General features: G+C 37.1%; 1 long non-coding RNA gene across 1 annotated transcript in view; it reads left to right on the forward strand.

The window, feature by feature from the left end:
• Nucleotides 1-7839: 7839 nt before the first annotated feature.
• LOC118352138 (uncharacterized) overlaps nucleotides 7840-16491 on the forward strand; it is a 50183-nt gene continuing 41531 nt past the window's right edge. Inside the window, exon 1 of the long non-coding RNA XR_004808736.2 lies at nucleotides 7840-7979. This is a non-coding gene — a long non-coding RNA (uncharacterized LOC118352138). The remainder of the gene's footprint in view (nucleotides 7980-16491) is intronic.

The following is a 16491-nucleotide window of genomic DNA, read 5'->3' on the forward strand; positions in this document are numbered from 1 at the left end:
GACGATAATCCTTCTTAGGATGCTATCAGTGCTAAAATGGAGTCAACCTCATGAATTTAAAAACACCAGGGTAACCATCTCAAAATGGTTATACTTATCGTATAAAGATCACTAGATCAAGATTTAGAGATGTTACAGGTTCACTGTTCCTAGTCTGGAGTATTTCTAGGCTACAGTCTTGAGGTACACTCTGAAGAGATTGCCTTCTGAATTAATTAGTGCTGAGTCATGTGCATTTACCCAGTACCCAGACGAGCTTTATGAAAGCCTTACCAATGTCTTTTTTTGTGTGTAACATAATCTGATAGAAGGCTTTAGAGAAGTTAGAACTAACTCCTGGGGCAAAGATTGAAGATAGAAACTATCAGGACAAAACCAATAATATAGTATTAGGGAATACAGGTGTATATAGCTATTTTTGGGATAGATAACCTTAAGTCTTTCAGTCTCTTGGGACAACTTTACTCCTCAAGATTTAATCAGGTTTCCTTGAACCCCAACCCTGTGGTCCTTCCCAATATCTCCAGAGATCTCAGGGAATTAGTTTTCTGGATACACTTTAGTTTTTGAGTTCTGACTTCTCAGTTATACCTCCTCTGTTGTGAATTTTTTCTTTTTTCTGTTGTGAATTTTATGTACAACTTCTTTACACTCAGCATCAGCAAGTCGTACAATTATCTACTTTTTTTTCAAAGTACAAGGAAATAGGGCATAAATATTCACCTTCCAGCAAGGAAACTGAGATACAAAGTAGTTTGCCCAAAGTCACCCAACTAGTAAGTTAGAAAGACTACAGGATGGGCCGTGTTTTCAGGGACCTTATAGTCTCATAACAAGGCAAAGGATGACCATACAAAGAGATAAGAAAAGCTATAAGGGAGGCATGGGGAGTGCTGTGATTTTTGTATTCTTGCCTGCTAGAACAAGAATATTCTCAGAGAAGACAACATTATACTGGAGTCAAGCCCCAAAGGATAAAAAAAGCACTCCAAAGTTGGGGACAGGGTAGGAGGGAAGAAATGTGAGAACAATACCCAGAGGCCAGGACAGTATGGTGGAGAGTATGGTGGCATCCTCAATCACCAGGTATGGGAAAGAGCTAAGGTAGATAAAAGGCACTTAGATAGAAATATGCCATACTGAGGAGTTTAGGTTTTATTCTGTGGGCATCAGGAGGCCATTGAAGAAATTTGAGCAGGAGAGTGGCATGATTGGATGTGTAGATTGAGCTATTTTAATGAGCTCTCTGCTCACTGGCAGCATCTTTATTCCCTACTGAAGCCTGTCAGCTGATGTGCTATTAAACATGGGTCTATGTCCTCAAGGACTGTCCAGCATAAGGTGACTCACTGTGAGAGTAAGCATTGTTTCTGGCATGACATCATTTCCTCTCCAAGTACAAGGAAGCCACAAGATTTTTCTTCATCAAATCTCTGGGTGTTTTGCTATCACAAGTCAGAAAAAGATAGGGGCAGAGTTCTGAGCCACTTCCTTTCCAATTTCATCTCCGAACTCCCAAGGGAAACAGAATTATATAGCTTGTGGAAGGATCACCCTGACCAATCCATAGGCCCTTTATTATATGGGATAATATATAATTATATATATATAAATAATATATATTATATATATATATATATATATATATATATATATATATATATATATATATAATGCAGCCAAGCCTCTATGACCTACCCAATCAAATTTTCTTAAAAAAAAAATTCTACTTGTTTTTCTTAAAGATCCTAGGGCCCTATACCAGCAACCATTTCCCTCCATTGCAGGCATCTTGGAGATGAGGTTACTCACTGACCCTATAACAGTTAAAGGTGCAATGTGCCCTTGAGAGAGACTTTCTCTGGTTCTGAAAAATAATGCTCTTTTCAATATGGTGAAAGTGCTCTCTTCTAATTTATTTAAGATGTCATAAAGTTTCTGCCAACTCTGCCCTTTCAAACTCCAACCTCAAATTCTAAACTGGAGCACTGAGCAGCAATTATCTTAAAATTCTCCTAATCATTCTGCCATAAGTAACCTTTCTCCAAACAGTCTAATAGTATGAGTGTTTTCCTTCAAAGGAAATGTTCCAACCTTCATTTCTAATATTTTTTCCCAAGGCAGTTAAAACTATCTGAAATGTACACAAGACTTATAAAATGGCGATACAATTACCTTAGTAAGACTTTAAACTTGTATTGAGTTTCTGAAGTCATAGTTCTCCTTCAGGACAGGCCTAAGGCAAAGTGATACTATAGGAAATAGTTGCACGTACTCTGTTGGCAAAATTTTTCTCAGGAATGTCTGCTTTTAGATTTATACCTCAGTGTACCAGTGCAGTCATGTACTACCTCTCCCAGAGTAATTTTTATTTTAAGACTAATTGCTACATCGCAGCATCTAGATTTACCCTAACTGAACTTGGATGAATCTGAGTGGTAGGGTTGGGTGAATCATGTCCCTCTTTAATGAAACTTTTATGTATCTTTTAATTAACCTAGGGAATAAGAAGTCTCTTAGAAAAATAACTCTTGAATTTACAAATTGCCTTTAGAGTCATAGAGATATGCCTGATGGACTCGGGGGCCAAAGAGTCTGATATTAATAATCTTATGATATATAGTGTATGGTAATTTGATTCCTATTTACTTCTTCCACTGGACTGTATGCTCCATGATGGTAGGGGCCATGTCTTTTTTTCCTTATCATTATATTTCCCACACACAGCACTGGGCACATAAGGTAAGTGAGTGTTTGTGCGGGGAGAATAGAAAGGCCTGGAAGCTACTTCAGAGACACATGCATACACACATTATACAGACATAGACATAGAAGTAAGAGAATGAGTGTCTTAGTCATCTGAGGCTACTCTGACAAAATGCACAGACCAGGTGAATTAACAACAGACATTTATTTTTCACATTTCGGAAAGCTGGAAAGTCCAAGATCAAAGTCTGGGTTGATTTGGTTCCTGGTGAGACCTTTCTTCTTGGCTTGCAATTGGTCTTCTCTTGCTGTATCCTTACAAGAGAGGAAGAGGAGGAGAAGGTGAGAAAGAAAAAGAGAGACAGAAAGAAGAGAAGAGAGAAATCTCTTCCTTTTCTCAAAAACCCATAGTCCTATTGTATTAGGGTCCCATCCTTATGACTTCATTTAACCTTACTTAACTCCTGAAGACTCCATTTCCAGATTCAGTCTTATTGAGGATTGGGGCTTCAACATAAGAATTTTGAGGAGACATAACTCATAGACTAGGTTTCAGAGATAGGAAGATTTGAGGTAAAATAATAGTGATTTACTTATGATCTGTACAAGCTCAGGCAGTTTAAAGTTTCCAAGTCTCAGTTTCCTTATAAAAAATGAAGGTACGTAATACTTACTTCAAGTTTATGAAAAGAATAACTAATATAAATACAACACTTGACCCAGGGCTTACTCAGGGCAGGAACCCAATAAATATTGTCTCTGTTATCCTTGTGAGGCTCTCCTGGGGCTGGCCTCAAATGGGACTGGATCATATCTGCCAAACACTGGTGGTGTGGGATGTCCAGAAGCCTCTTAATATGGGGATCCTTGATAAAAGAAGAATCTAGATTCAAGAAGCCTGACTATTACATATTACCTATTTATCATACAGGTGAGACTATAGGGGAAATAACTTTAAGTGACGGCTAGTCCCTTAGATATGTCAAAGCCCTCATTTGACTTGTGCCTAAGTACTATGGTGACTGGGAGCAGGGACAAAGATCTCGGTAAAAATGATTAGCAATTTCGATATAAGGCCTGTGTGAAGAATAATAATAGCTGTATTTGGGTATCTCTATAAAAGAATGAAGAGAGAGAGATTGAGAAGAAAGAGAGAGGGATAGAGAAATTCTTTGTTATAACACAATAGAACAAAGTGCAAATCTGGAATCTTGAGTTCTCTGTTGTCCCAGCTGTGGCCAGAGATGAAAGTGTCCTGTGAATATCTGATGAGAAAAATGGTGCCTGTCTGATCAGAAGAAATACTTCAGAATTTGTGTCGGGGTAGGAGCAGGTATTTTCCAGAGCGTGTCTCCTAGCTTCTTTTCAGGTGGATTGAGTCAAACAGAGCAGTAAAGGGTCAAAGATCAAGCGATCTGGATGATTACTGTTAATTTGACTTTGGGCTGATAACTGCCTGGTATTTTTATTGAGTATTTAGTGAGGTATACAGGAAAGAGAGCTGGACCTGCAACCAGAAATCTCCCTTAAAGCAAACCCAATTATGTTTCTTATCAAGTATATAAATCCTTTTTTATCTTCCTTATATGTAATATGATGATTGTTGTACTGCCCTACAGGATGACTTTATAGAGTGAGTGCGATAAAGTATAGAGTACTTGGCACCTCGTAGGCGGTGAACATGTTTAGTGACTTAGTTGCCTGGGCAGCAAGGCTGAGAATTTTGTTAGCTCTGCCATCAACTAGCTTCTCCACATTAACAAGTATTTAATTATTGTTGACTAATGGGATTTTGCCTTCACACAACCTGTCAATTTTAACAATTCCTCTGATCCATTTCTACTTTGCTTAGGCATCAAATGCTCCATTTTTAAAAATTTGCTTTGTAATTCCTTGATAATAGGGGCTGGTTGTGTGATTGTAACTTCATTGGTGAAGAAGCATTTTGAGTGAACTCCCATATAGTTCTAGGAAAGAGGAGTCCTTTTGGACTTTATGCTACATGAAAAGAATGAGGCCATTTCTGAAGTGATGTTTTCCAGAAGAACTCTGGACTCCATCTTTTCCAGAGCAGGCTGGGGACACTGGTTAATCCATTTAAACTCTTTTCAGCCAAATTCCTAATTTACAAAAGGGAAGGTATTGAGGTGGAGAAGATGGGTTTAAACCAAAATAATAGTGACTCAGTGCTAAGGGCAGTCGGTCCTGAAGAGAACTTGGTTGGCTCTCCCTGAATTAGATCCTTTAACTTTAGCAAATGTTAAGCTTGTAATAGAGTAAGCTAGGAGAAATGAATTGGTACCTCGCATTATTTTTCTATCTTGTATGTTCTCCCTAAAGAAACAAGATGACTTAATTTGGGATTCTTCTCAAGATCTGAGCTCTCCTTTGTCTCCAAAGGAGAATTAACAGACTTACATGAAAAACAGAGTTTCAGGCACGCAAGAGTTGACCCAAAGAGCAAGATATACTTTGCTCAGTGGGGAATCGCCCTACCCTAGAGTTTGATGCCTCAAGCACTGAGAAGGGAAATAAAAGGGTTGCAAGTGATCTGATGAAGGAAGGCTGAGACACAGCATCCTGCAAGTGACAGGACCTTGATGTGAATGTCTGCCTATAGGTGGATGGCCACTAGGCTCAGTAAATTCATCCTTGTTGGTGCTTAATGCTGAGGGTGGTGGAGCCACAGACTTTTGAAAGGGTTTTGTAGGCCTTGTCAGGGAGCATCCTTACCATCCACATGGTAGACATATCTTTGCGGATTTAGGTTCTAATATAATGGGTGTGAGGGTGAGTAAGCCATAAAAAACTATGATATTGAGCATTTTGTTGATGTTGGTCAACAGTTGCAAGATTATATACGTTACTAATCCATTTTTATCCATAGATAAAAAACTACTCCTTCAGTAAGTGATTTACATGTCTAAATGGGGACCATTCATGAAACTTTTACTGTTTTGTGGATGGGAAAGTTGTCTTAAAAACATTAAAACAAGCAAAATGTCAAATCAGCATATTAAAAACATAGGAAAAACCTATATATCCATTAGCAGAAAATGGATAAATTGTAAAGTTTTAACATAATAGAATAGAATGCCAGTATTTCTCAAACTTTAGAGTACATCTAAACCACACAGAGATTTTGTTAAAATACAGATTCTGATTCTGTAGATCTCGGGTGGATCCTAAGATTCTGAATCTCCAACAGACTCCTGGGGGACACAATGCTGATGATCCACAGACACCCCTGGAGTAGTAAGTTTCTACTGAGAACTAAATGAGCCAAAGCCATACCTGCCAAGATAAATAAATTTCAAAAGTAAAACTTTGAGCAAAGAAATAAATTACAGAAGGATATGTAGGATTTGATACAATTTACATAAAAGTTAAATAGTGCAAATATTTTTTTTACTGATGTGTGACATATGTCACGAAAGAGTAAAGACAAGCACAATAATGATAAATATTAAATTCCAAATAGATATCTGGGGGAGTGGACAGGAAAGATGTAGAAATTATCTGAGGCCTTGATATGATCTACAGTGTCCTTTTCATTTTTTTTTAAGATTTTATTTATTTATTCAAGAGAGACACAGAGAGGGAGGCAGAGACATAGGCAGAGGGATAAGCAGGCTCCCCACGGGGAGCCTGATGTGGGACTCGATTCCAGGACTCCAGGATCATGACCTGAACCAAAGGCAGATGCTTAACTGCTGAGCCACCCAGGTACCCTGCAGTGTCTGTTTCTTAAACTTGTGGTGAGTACAAAGATGTTTGTAACATTATTTTCTATATGTTTGTATATCAACATTAGGACTTAAAAGTATATGTGTGTGTGCATGCAAGCATGTGTTACTTCAATGGTCTAACAAAGATTTTGTATAAAACTATAAGCCTTTTTCCTTGTGATTTTTTCCCTTACGGTCTCTTCAACTAAAGATACAGGTGAAGAATAATCACAACTGAGTTCATTGCCTTAGAGAAATAGGTAAAGAACAGTCAACAGTGCTATATTTGGAAAAGGAAAACAAAATTTATTTAAAACATTTATTTTCTTAAGTATCTTTAGCACAGGTTCTGTTTTTCCATGATAGGTAATTCTACAACATATTTCATCGTTAACATTTAAAATTTGCCAAAAAATAGATGTTGACATTCTGGTAAAAGAGGAGCTTATATCACTTTGGAAGGGTGTTATTTAAAAACAGCTCATATTTTATCATTAGCCACATGTAACATTGATGTATGTATAAAGACACATTTTCTGTTTAGTTACTATATCTTTAAAATTCATTTTAATTTTTTTCTAAAGGAAATTAAAGAAAGACTAGAGATTTTAGTGAGTAAAAATAAATGTTAAAACTATAAAAATAACTGGATCTGTAAGAGTTAATGAGCAATAGATGCAAGTAGAATTCTCACAAAAGAATAAATGCAATTAATATATAAATATCTAGAATTATGTTCAAGTTTGCTGGGTTTGAAGAAGTGCATGATAAGAAAACTATGAATGATGATTTTTGCCCTTTCAATTACTAAAAAATTTTAACTGTAATATTTAGTTCTGTTGAGGATGTGATGATACAAATACTTCTGTTATTTGTATCAGAGTAAAATATAACAATTTAGGACACTACTTGGCAATATGTGCCAAGAGTTTTAAAAAATGTTCATATTACCTACTAAAGAATCTCTTTTGAAAATCGTGTCTGAAATTCAAGAAAATATGCATAACTATTTTCATCACAATTTTATATATAGGAGTGAAAAAGTTTTGGAATAACCTATATTAGCTTGGATCCTACAGGACAAAGATGTAGATGAGACTATGCATGTCAGAAATTTATTGGATGAAACTCCTTTGAAATATAATGGGAAGCAGGAGATGGAAGAGCTTTCAGACTATGATACAGTTTTCTGACACCTGTGAAAGGAGAGGAGGAACAAAAGATTGGATAGAATGAGCCTCAGACTGGAGTGGAGAGTCTTAGAAAGTCTTGGCTATAATGATGAGGGTCCTTGAACAAAGGCTGTGGGATTTCTGCTTTGAATGGAATATTCTGGCTCTAGAGCCCACTCTGTGGTCTGTCATTGGCTGGGAACAGCCCTGGAGAACCTGTCCTTGGTGTGAACACTATGGCAGAGCCAAAGGAACTGTCAGTTGGGGGTGTCAGTTAACTATACTAACTGCTGCACTTCCTCCAGGAGGAGATCTGAGCAGTACACCTCCATGACAGCATATCACCAATATGTCTAGAAGGTAAAGTTTTAAGGTAAGCTGCATTAGTCAGAGTAGGGTTGAGGATGTAACAACCAACCACCCGGATGAGATAATATAATAAAGTCCTAATTCTTGCTCGTGTTACAGTCCCATCAGGTATTGGGTAAATGGCCTTTTGTGTAGTGATTCAACAATGCAGATTCTTTTCATCTTCTATGATTCTTGAGTCTTCAACTTGCTCTTCTGTATCCAGGTGAGGGAATAAAGAAGACAGCACACAAGGAATTATGGGGAAGAGGCTGGGGACAGGTTTAGCTGTGACCAACACCACTCTCATCTATGCTCCACTGACTAGAATATAGTGGGTCTAACTGCAAGGACTCTTGGGATTGAAGTGAAGCACATGGATACTGGTGCTGAGTGGACTCATCCTGCCACATGCATAATGCATTATTTAGTAGAATATTATGCAGATGTTTACAAGTGTCTTTAAAACCAATTCTTAATTTTATTGAAAGCTGTGGGTAAATTTAATAAGGCTTTAAAACTATATAATAAAACTAGATAGATGATACATAGATAGATAGATAGATAGATAGATAGATAGATAGATAGATAGATCAGCCATAGAAAACAACCTAAATCTATGAAGAGAAATAATTCAAGAAAGATATTTTCAAGAATATTAGCATAATCATCTTAGAATAAGCCATTGTGGAAGTTTTCTTTTTCTTTCTCTATTTTATATTCACGATTGCTTTTAAAATAGAAAAAGTTGATTTTTTTTAATGGCAAGAAAAACTAAATTATTTTAAATGTTAGTTATTTTTCCAATCATTTTTCTCTACATTACTATAAATTACTGTTTTATATTTATAAGCAGAATTTATAATGGAAGATGTGAAACAATTAACTCTGGGCTGCTAATAGTAATTACCTAAAGATTGGGCTGGGAATGAGGAAGGGTGACCTGAGTACAAAGAAACAAAAATATTCTAGCAAAAGAAATAATTTCTGAAAGTAATATACCCCGTAGCCATGTAGGACAGAATTTTAGTGTAAATTAAACTTTAAAGTTTAGGACATAATATTGGGGTTTTAAAAAAAAAACATTTTATGTCACTTATGAAATTAAAGTTAAATTGCTGATTTTTGTATATTTAACTCTTAAAATTTAAGGAACTTCCACATTGTTATCATTGGGGTAATTTTGAATATAGGCTTCTGGGATCCACTGAAACATCTGTAGTCTGTTCCTTTCCTCTGCCCCTCTGATCTATCTCTGTTCTCAATAAGGCAGCTGCCCTTGCCCACTGCTAAGGCTCTGGCTTCCTCCAATGCCACATTCTCTCCCAGGAGTTTAGTACTATTTTACTAAGTGACAGCTTTAATGTCAGCCACTACTGCAGCCTATAAGCCATTCCTGATTAAGTAGGATTCATGCCACATATGTAGTGAAACCAGAATTTTAAAACAAAGCAAAACAACACACGCACAATCTTAGGGAACACAGGGGTTGACACATATTACAGTAAATTTCTCTCCAAAACGTCCTGATACGAAGTAAACAAATGGTCAATTTAGTTTCCTTTTCCAAACCCATCAGCCATTTCCAAAGTAAATCAATCAGACTCTAGGGGTCTCCATTCTACAGTGATGTTTAATTCTCTTCATTGGCTTCAATCTCGGAGTCCAGATGGAACTAAACCCAGCTAAACTTTCTTCTGGATTGGTGTGGGGCTGCTGTAGCAGCTGGGGGCAATCTCTGGCAAATTTGGTTGATATGATTTCTGCCCCTCAAATGAAGAGGTTCACTTACCCTCAACCCTGAATCTCTAATAAATCTACTTATTTCCCATATGCAAATATTAGTAGCAAGTTGGCATAGAATTTTAACCATTGCTATTTATTTGATGAAACCTCACCATAATCATTATTATCTGGGCCAATTTTGTGCTGATTACTAGAGTGGATGCTGATATGGAATGATGGAAAGAAATTGTAAGTGGCTCATTTGCTTAAAATAGTCATATGTAGTGCACTTGTTTCATAACGTGCTAGTCTGACTTCATTTGTATTGAAACAAAATATCCTAGATTCCTTCAGAAGCCAAAGAAATACCTTTGGAATGAACCTTGATATTATCATGCAACTTGGTCTTGTCACTCTTTGGTGTGGTTCGTAGGCTTTGGAATGATGAACAGTCTCATGAGATGATTTTAGGTGTGAACTTAATGCGTCTGTGAGAACCGGCATGTCTATGATTTGTCAATTTTGGAGTTTGGATATACACTGCAACTCGGCTTGTTAATACCCACAGTTCCAAACACAGGTGTTAGATGAACTGTCGTTGATGACTCTTGAATATGTCCTTTTTTTCCCCAATATTTTCCTTTTGGTTGCTATTTATTTTATTCTCCACTGCCCAATTTAGAGACCCAGGTATGTGACCCACACAGATGATGATGTAGAAATATTCTACTCTTTTTGTCCTCGGATTGCAGGTAAACTGCTATCTAAGCTAACACTGGGAGAAGAAAGCCTTTCAGATTCATTCAACACTCGGCTTAGATTTTTATCAACATGTTTACACGATTGTTACCACAGTGTAATTAATAATGTGCCCTCATCTCCATGTTATTTTCCTTGATCTGTTGCTGACTCTTAGCACTTCTTTTTTTTTTTTTTCCTGTAATATGCTGAAGCAGTATAGTCAAGTAACACCAGGCATTGGTATATTTCAGTATAACCAAAAGAGAAATGCTGATTTGGTCTTCCACCAAATAACTTCATACTTGAATTGTTTTTAATGTAGCCATTCTTTAAACAACTGTTTCCATATTTAATTTCAATGTTAATTCCTGCCTTGCAGTAATACTTTTTGTTTCAGTGGAGTTTATCCTCCTATATATCCACATGTTGGAATGATTACCTTACTGAGCACTGGATCTCCCCAACATCTGTGGGAAAAGTGCAGCATTAATCAACTGTCTCCCTCCTCATGAGTCTGAGTCCACTTGGACTTGATGTAGGAAGGAAGATCAATGTGGCATTTCCATGCTATACAATCTTTGCAAATAGCCAGGTGCACAAAGCTATATTGTGATCTGAGGATAGTTGCTCCCACAAAGCATAGCTCTCTCATGCCCATCTTCCTCATTCTGGAGTTTACTCCTCAGTCACCTGTGAGAATAAATGTAGAGGTCTGAGAAAATTAATAGGCTGACTACTGGTAAACCCTTTGAAGATGAGAAGTACTTTACAAGTGCTTATTATTATTTGTTTAAATCTTTTAGCTTCTTCATTATGTGAAATGTTATATGTGGAATTTTGGTTGACAAGTTAAATGTGCTGAAATGTCTTGCTTTGAGGCAAGACAAAGTGGTTTAAACCAAAATATTGATTCCAGTATTTTTATTTTGGGACTGTCAGCTTAAAACCAAACTAAGTCCAAACAAACCAAAATGAACCAAGCCAAACCATCCAATCAATAATGTCCAATCAATAGCCAATATATCTTATTATTTCACCATATAATGAGGTAATTTTATGTGTTATGGGTTCAGAAGTTGCAGAAATGGTACAAATTCAAACTTTGCCAATTACTAGCTGTGAAATATTGGGCAGTTATTTAACCTTTTTAGATGTCAGTTTTTTCATCTATAGAATGGGATTTAGGAATATTAAGTTCTATAGGGTGTTTGTAAAATGGTGGCCCATTAAAAATAAATGCTTGATTAGTCTGTTCGGGCTACTATAAGAAAAATGCCATAGACTGGGTGGCTTGAACAACAAATTAACAAACTTATTTCTCACATTTCTGGAGGCTAAGAAGTCTAAGGTCGAAGTGCCCAAAAATTTGGCATTTGGTAAGAGCCTATTTTCTGGTTCATAGTGGGCCATATTCTTGATGTGTCCTTCATGGCAGAGGTGGCAAGGGAATTCTCTGGTGTCTGTTTTATGACGACACAAATCCAATTAATGAAAACTCTGCTGTCATGACATAATCACCTCTCAAAGGCTCTACCTCCTAACACCGTCACATTGGGGGTTAGGATTTCAACATGTGGATTTAGAAGAAGGGAGAGACAAATATTCAGTCCATAATAATGCTCAATAAATACTAGGACTCATAAGTTGTAAAATATTGGCATTCACATGTTTCAGTATCTTTGTTTTTCCAAACCCATGACCTATGGCCAGCATATGGACTGATTGGTGATGTCTGAACCTAATTAGTTGGTTTCCTTGGTATACTGGTGGCTGAACTACTACAAAGGTGGTAGTATGTTGTTGTGAGACTATTTCAAAACTAGAAGGACAAAAAAGCCTTTGTATTGTCTAACTTCCAACAATTCAAATTCTACTCCTCTTATCTTTTACTATATCTTCCAATAAAAACAAAGTAATAAAATAAAAAACTCAGTCCAAACAACAAAATACTCCTTTTAGAGACCATTTTATTGACGTGTTGCTAAGAAAAATGTAAAGTGTAAACAACAATAGCAAAAAAAAAATCTGTTGGTTTCAGAAAATCTTCCCTAAGCTATTAATCTTTTAGTTACTTCATGTTTGACTGAGTGTCAGCTGATTGCTTCCTGTTGTTATCTTTTGGTTAATCTTCTGTTATCTGGAGTAAAGTCTTTCTCTGGCTCTGGCTCTCTTGCTCCCTCTCTCCCTCTCTTCTTCTCTTCCTCTCTCCTTCTCTCCCTCTCTCCTATCTTCCTTCTCCCCTACCCCTCCAGTATATACAAAAGATGGCATAGCCACTGACTTGATATATGACTCTGGCCTCCTCATAACTGCTGTGGTCCTCAGTTTTCTCTACTCTTGGTAGCATGATATATGTGATAACTATTGGGTTTTAGTAATGATGTTATTTTAGCTAAATATGTAAGAATTCCTAATTCTAGACTAGAATTGTCCAAAGAAAGGTCTGGCCTTTGCCCTTGACTAGTTGAAGTTATCTCTAGGTCCTCGGAATGCTGTCTAATAAAAGTGTCTTTGTTTACCTGGGGGTTTTGAGCCATGTCAAAAAGTCTAAAAGGAGATTTATGGTAGTGACTTTGAGTCCTACAATACTAGCTTGATCTATAAAGGGACTGAAGACTAATGTCAGCTATATGGCAGTTGATAGAGCCCCAGTAAAGGCATTAGAGCTCAAGTAAGCTTTACTGGTTGACAAAGCTCTGTGGATACCATCAGACATTATTGCCAGGAGAAGTTAATATCATCCATGACTCCATAGAGAGAAGACAACTAGAAGTTCAATGTGTGCAACCCTCTTGGACTCTGCTCTATGTGTATCTTCCCTTGACTAATTTTAATTTGCATTCTTTAGCTTATAATAAAGTGTAAACTGTGAATATGATAGCTTTCAGTAAGTTCTGTGAGTCCCTCTAGTAAATAATTGAAACTAAGAGTTGTCTTGAGGACCTCTGAGCTTTGAATTAGTGTCAGTAATGAGGGTAGCCTTGTGGATTATGTTTCTAATGTCATACCACCATACACAGCTTTGTTGAAAGTTGACTTAGACTATATATGTTAAAGCACTGAGAATAGTGCCTGGTACAGAGTAAACTTTAAATAAAAGCAGCTATTGTTATTGTTATTATTAGTTTATATCTTCTGAAGTAATACCATTCTGGGAATGCAAGACCTGAAAAGTTACTCAGTCAGGGTTGTAAAATGTAGTAAATAAAAATACAGAATATACTACTACTAAAAAAATTTTTTTGGTGCACCTGAGTGGCTCAGTTGGTTGAACATTCGACTCTTGGTTTTGGCTCAGGTCATGATCTCAGGGTCATGAGATTGAGTTCCATGTTGCACTCCATGCTCAGCATGGAGTCTGCTTAAGATTCTCTATCCTTCTCCCTCTGCCTCTCCCTGCCAGTCTCTCTCTCTCAAATAAATAAATCTTAAAAACTGTTTTTCGTTAAACTGAAATTCAAATTTAACTAGGCTTCTTGTATTTTCTCTGGCAACCCAAGACATAGCCCAACATGTTCATTTTCTAGATAAAGAAGCTGTGTTCACAGGGGTTAAACATGCCAGTATCCATAGTTAGAATGTAGTTTTTCTGGGATAAGAATGCAGCTCTTTTGATTCTTGGGTACTTAGGAAATAAACCCTATAATATGCTGCAGGTAGAAGAGAAATCCCTTGAAAGGAAGACTAATAAGAGAATGTAAAAGCTGGTGATGCATAAGGAGGGGTTGTAAGTCTGCACACCTACTGCCGCTCACCTGGAGACTCCTAAGCGATCTCCTGCATTCTATTAAGAGATTAAGCACTTGACAGAGAAATTTAGATTTTATATGTTAGAACAGGCCATTTGAAATCTATTCTGAGTGTAACTCTTGTCAGTACCTTGGTATTATAAATATTTTCCATGCTTGTTTGAAGGAAGTTGATATTTTCTGGGTATATAGCACATGTACTTAGATTTTACTGATGCTTTGCCCTTATGCTTGTTTTGTTCCATACAATTCATAAAGCATTAGTACTTCTATCTTTTTTTTTTTAAATTTTTTATTTATTTACTATAGTCACACACAGATTGAGAGAGAGAGAGAGAGAGAGAGGCAGAGACACAGGCAGAGAGAGAAGCAGGCTCCATGCACCGGGAGCCCGATGTGGGACTCGATCCCGGGTCTCCAGGATCGCGCCCCGGGCCAAAGGCAGGCGCCAAACCACTGCGCCACCCAGGGATCCCCTAGTACTTCTATCTTCATAATAATTTGGAAGGGTAGGCTGAGCAGATAGCAGAATGTCCATTTACAAATAAGTAAGCTGGGGCTCAAAGAGTTTTTGGTATGTCCAAGTTTACATGATATGGGCTCATATGATTAGTAGGAGAAGGTATGAGATCTTCCAACACCTGGTCCAGGGATTTCTTCACTATTCAGCAGTTCATGATTCTAGACATACATAGCTGGGTTATAAGTGAATCAGAGATCCATTTCCCTCTGATTAGTCTGCTCTTATAACCATAACAATATATCATAGACTGGGTAGCTTAAATTACAGAAATTTACTTTCTGGAGGCTGGTAGTACAAGATGAAGGTACCAGTAGAATTGGCCTCTGGCTTGTAGTTGGCTACCTTCTTATTGTGTCTTCATATAGCCTCTTCTCTTTCCATTCACAGAGCAGCAGCAGCAAAGAGAGAGAGAGAGAGAGACAGAGAGACAGAGAGATCTCCGGTGTCTCTTCTTAAAATGACACAAGTCCTATAAGATTTGGGCTCCACCCTTATGACTAACTTTAACTTTAATTACCCCCTTAAGGTCCCTGTCTCCAAATACAGTCACATTGGAACTTGGGCTTCAACCTGTGAAGGAGGGGGGCACGATTCAGTTCATAACACCATTATTAGGTACCTTTATGTGTTGAGTTCACTGTTAATGCCAAGTGATGTTATGGGAAAGAGTGAGAATTTTATGTGAGACTGATGAGGTCCACTCCTACCTTCACCACACTACTCCAGGCAATTTAAGCTCCATGAGCCTCAGTAATAACAACACCAAATAGAGCTATTGTCTGCATGAAAGTGAAATGATGTTGGTAAAGTGTCTGGAGAACTTTAAACAATACACATGTACACATACATATGTGTACATATATATGCATATACATAAACTGTTCAAATGTTAATTCATTTTTAATGTTACCAATAAGGAATAAAATGAAATATTGATTCACTTATCTTGATCAATATATTTGATTTTGGGGAGAAGAATTATGAGGTTGATCACCAATCAAAAACTTTTTTAAGATTTATTTATTTATTCATGAGAGACATATATAGAGAGAGGCAGAGACATAGGCAGAGGGAGAAGCAGGCTCCATGCAGGGAGCCCGATGTGGGACTTGATCCTGGATCCTGAGATCACACCCTGGATCCCTTCAGGGAGATACTCAACTACTGAGCCACCCAGATGTCCCTCACCAATCAAATTTTTAAATAATACTTTTTTCTACATTGCTTGCACAAGTTCCTCATTTTCAAACAGCATTTGTTAAGCCATATTTTTATGGTTTAAACATTCATGTTTAACTTGAAGGATCCCTGTAAAGTCTTGTCTATGGGTGGTCTGAAACCGAGTGTTTTAGATGAAACTGTTTATTTTGCAGATAATTCAATAACAATCTTGTTTTGAGTTTCTTACCCTGGATAGTATTACATTTTAAAAACATATGAGTGAAACATGCTGATGTAAAAAACAAAGACTCGTTCATTCAGAACAAACACAACCTTCCCAAATCATGAGGATCAACTACAGACTTGTCTACACAATTCGTCTGACTAATGCCTGCTTATAGCACACTTGGCTACAGAAATTGTTTGAATCATCAACATGGAAATACACAATGCTTATTTTACAATGTGCCACAATTTAGTTTTTCTGTTGGGAAAGAATTGCAGCACCACTTTGACCACATTGAAAGCAAAGCTAGTTGACTTGGAGTGATGATTTGGAAAGTCTTCAACTTAATTTTGGACATTAAAAACTCTGAAGTATGAGAAAGTATGGGTTCATCCTTTCAATTTTTCATACT

This window comes from Canis lupus, chromosome 23 (genome assembly GCF_003254725.2).
Source record: "Canis lupus dingo isolate Sandy chromosome 23, ASM325472v2, whole genome shotgun sequence".
Lineage (NCBI taxonomy): Eukaryota > Metazoa > Chordata > Mammalia > Carnivora > Canidae > Canis > Canis lupus.